Source organism: Pteropus alecto, unplaced genomic scaffold (assembly GCF_000325575.1).
Source record: "Pteropus alecto unplaced genomic scaffold, ASM32557v1 scaffold11, whole genome shotgun sequence".
NCBI classification, from domain to species: domain Eukaryota; kingdom Metazoa; phylum Chordata; class Mammalia; order Chiroptera; family Pteropodidae; genus Pteropus; species Pteropus alecto.
In genome coordinates, this window is record NW_006431956.1 from 3,922,991 (window position 1) to 3,927,508 (window position 4,518).

A 4,518-nucleotide genomic window follows, 5' to 3' on the forward strand; every position below is an offset into this window, starting at 1 on the left:
TGAATGCTCTGATGTAACAAATGCTGGTGACCAATGTTAAAAACGGAATCGAATACAAAATAAAAGAATGGGTCCTTCCAGCCATCAGGTGAGCACAAACCCAAAAGCTCATTCCTCTTTGGCATTCAACGTAGGTGAAATGCTGAAGGAGGTGTGTAGTGTTTGGCCAAGGCCATGATCTTACTCTTCCGGTCAGAGAGCAATTGGGGACCAGGAAAAGGGTCACAGAGAGTGGATGTGAGGATGGTCTTGTTACGCAATGGTGCAGTTTGGTGAACCTGGGTTCTGACTTGACTCAATTACTAGTTAGTGGAGTGACTTTGGGCAAATCGCTTCCCTCTTGAGATTTCAATGAAGTTGTGCCTGACAGAGCTACATAGGTAATATATGTGTGATATTTTGTATCAATTTGTACATAGACATATAAAGTCTTTTAAAGTAAAATAAAAATATCCCCTATAGAAAACTATTAGTATACTATTACTAATATAATACACTAAAGTGGCTACATAGAAGAAAAAATGAGTAGATGATTAAAAGAAGAAAAGAACAAGCCTAGAACGTGTCCAACCTTTTCACTGTAATCTATGGAGACAGAGGTAAAAGAGAAGAGCATTTTCCTCTAGGAAGCCACAAATGTAACAGAAAAGGAAGTGTGAGAGATCGCTCACCAGCGAGTGTTAAAACTGGTCTAGACATCCCTTTCATACGCATAATCGCATACGTAAAATGACTCCCTGTTTTGATAATCTGTTGGCAAAGAGTGGCAAACTAATCTCAGTAGTCTTTCCGGGACCCTTGAATGAATGGGTTTCTAAGTCTAAAAGAAAATATTTTGTCCAAAGTCATCTTTAAGATTCTTAAGCCCGAAGTGCCTGGGTTCTGAATGAATCATTGTCATGCACACAGCTCAGTGAGTTTTCTGTTTCTCTTCGATACACACGTGGAACTAAGCAATCATCAGCCCATGCAACTCCTTGGCCCTTCTTGAACACTCGATGAATAAAATGAGAGACCACGATAAAACCTGTAAGATCGTGCTTTCTATTTTTAACATAAGGATTCCCATTTCTACCTTGAAGTATTCTTTTGTGATTTATTTTGAAAGCCAGACATGATCTATGGAGATGTGTGTAGGCAGTGGATAGGCGTGAGAGTGTGTGTGTGTGTGTGTGTGTGTGTGTGTGTGTGTGTGTGTGTGTAAAGAAACACAATTACACATCCCCACTCAGTTTAGAGTATTTATTCTTAGATATTAACATTCCACTTAATCTAGGCTAGTAATCCTATAACTGGATTTACTAGATTTCTGCCTGCAATCAAAAGAAACCCAAATAAGGTCCACTTCAAAAGAAATGACACCAAGTATGTTTCCCTAACAAAGAAAAAGGGTGTTTCAATTAATGAAAAAGATGTTCTATCATATTAACAATCACTTTATAACTCTCTGCGTTCTCAACAATAAGCCTGAAAAAAAAAAACAAGCTACAAAAATTGATGCTTTTGTTAGATTTCTTGACTTCTAATCATAATTTATTATCGAGTTGATATCCTCAGAATAGAAAAAAATGCATATATATATATATATATATGTATGCGTATACATGTGTATGTAATATGTGGATGTATGTGTAGTTTTTTATGTTAAGAGAGAGTAAAACTTCAAATAGAATACAGTTTTTTTAAAAAGAGAGAAGTACAATACTTTTAGGACAAGCAAGGTAGCAAAGCCATTCAAGGAGGCATTTGGCAGTGCTCTGAGAAATAAAAGCAGCAGATGCATGAGTTCTGCCAGAAGCAGCCTTTAAATGAAGAGCGTATCAGAATAAGTTCACGTCTATGGTTAAAAGCACTGAGACAAGTGGAAATACGCCTGCGGAGGAGGTGTGTGATTTTGGCTGTTCCTGAAGAAAGCTACCAATCCAGTGAGGTTCAGAAAACAGACCGTGTGCTGAAAACCCTCAGGATACAGGACGACACTGATAACAATCAGGGAAAGAAATTTGACAAGCACTTTTTAAAAATTATTCATATCTAAGGTACATGGTACCAATAATCCATTCAAAATAGCTTTAAAAGCACTGAGGCTATATATCCGATGACTGTTACCTACAAAATCACCAGTAAGAATTAAGACCTTTTCTATAGATTGCCATTCAGGGTGTGTTATGCAAATTCACACAGTGCAGGATAAGGTGGCACTCATCACCAAATAATCTCTATATTGCTAATTATACTCACCAAATTTTGATGAAGGATCTCTAAATGGCTTAACAGATGCCTTCGTTCGCAGAGTTCAGGTAGATATCCTTTCCAAGAGCTCGTTTTGATTACGGTTCATTCGGACTGGGTTGATGCAGGTTGTGGGTAGAGGGTTTTCATGGTCCTTGGTGAGTTTACGTTTAGGACACTTAAGTAGACAAACCCTGTATTGTTAATGATAAACTGACCACATTATAAACAAGCTGGTTATAAGTGTTTGAATCACAACACATCCCACTTGTACATGGCCATGCACTATGGGGTAGTGAACCAGCTCACCCAGCCAATTACATGCCGTAATTACTCTCTGGTCAAGAACACAATATATTAGAATGAATTCATATATTGTAGCTAAATTATTTTCCTAACTTTTGTTATGAAGTTACTTGATATAATCCTCCCCCAAAAAGTTAGGAGAAAGGAGGACCAGGCACCTAGCAGACATTATTTTTTTCCATAAAGATTCCTTGAAACTAGACTTTCAAGGAAGCACTTAAGAATAAAATTGATTTTGTGTGTATGTTTAAGGGTAGGGATCTTGGAGAGACATGTGTTTTACATCCTGACCCTACCTGAATACTTGCCTATAAGGAAATATCCATTACCAGCTTGTCATTGTTTTACCAATGTGGCAACCCGCCTGAGGCTATGTGATCAGCCAGACTGTATACTGGGTTAGCACACCACACTGTGATTGCCTTAATTGGTTCTACAACTGGCAGAATTATGTTTTGTACAGCAGGGGATTTTATTTCCACTGATGTTTCCAGCAAAAGAGTTAACAGAGAATTGTTGGCTTGGCTCACCAGTGGATACCACAGGACGTACAAAAGCAAAACATGAAAACAGGAGGTCCTATGCCTTATAGCTCAGTGCCTTTTTAATATCCAGTTTCTTCTTTAAGTGTATAGAGCAGTTGCCTCTTTTTGCACAGGGAGTCACTTTCCCACGTGAGAGCCACTCGGTCTCTGTGGAAATCTCACCACAGCTTATCCTTTCTCCCAGGACATATCACTGTCTTCATTCTTTAGAACACCAACAAGTGCAAGTAGCCTTTTAGTGCAATGATGCTTTTTCACCTCGGCGATAAGTTCTTTTAATGTCCATTTTTCTGAACAGCTGATTCATTAAATAGGTGAAATTATCAGGCCTCCTTTTCTCTAACCTTTACTGTTGAGCAAATTTTGCTCTGTTCTATATGAAATATCTATCATTTCCACCTTTGAAGAGCTAGTATTATATGACATAGATTATAAGTATATGCATATATTAATCCCATTTACAACATGCAGAGATGAATAGCATTTATAAAAGTTTTGGAGTTTAGCTTCTATAGAAAGAAAAGGCAGCAAGTTGTCTATACTGTTGCTCTGAGGATTTTTTAAAATTATAAACAAATCACATGGCAGGGGAAAAAAAAGAAAGAAAAAGAAAAGAAAAGGTAGCAAGTTGTAGGGGAGAGAACCCCAGATGGTCAGCCAGGGACTATTGGTTCCAGTCCTGGCTCCAGCACTAATGAGCTTAGGACGGTGACACATCATTTAATCTTTCTGGGGCCCCGTTCCCTCATCTATTAAATGGACTGGAGCGTCTCCAAGGTCCCTCTCAGTCTAACATGCAATCCGAAATCTTTCATTGTCAACCTCCCTATTTATAATTACTGCTGCGAGCATGCATTTGCTGGTTCTTGTTTCTTCCTGAAGTGGATTTGTCATAGTCTCAGCTCCCACTAAGGCTGAACACCAAGGTAAACACCAAGATAACCATTCAGCCTTTCCAAGTACAGAGAGCAATGAGAGTTGGAGAGATGAACCTTTAAGCCATTCTAATAAGATTTTATTTTTAATTATGTGAATTCTAATAAATATTCTGACTATAGAAATAATGTGTGTTTCACATATTTGAACTTTGACAATCTGAACTGAAGTCATTATTTTATTGTTAGGAGAATCATGGTATTTTGTACAAGTAGATATAGGTTTTATCTTCCAGGGTGGATCAATAATTTTCCCTTGGCTAAGATTAAGCCATGATTTCTCATTTCTTAGAAAATCGGTCAGTTTTCTCAATCTCTGTTTTGAGATCGGTTTTTAGTTATTTTAGTTTTCATAAGTAAATGTGTATTGTCTATATTGTAATTCTTTTTCAGTGCCATGGATTGCCTTGAATTATAGAAGTATGTTTGGTGTGGGAAAACATGCAATTTTTAATGATTAACAAAGTAAATAAACAGCAATCTATGGTTTGCTCTTTTTT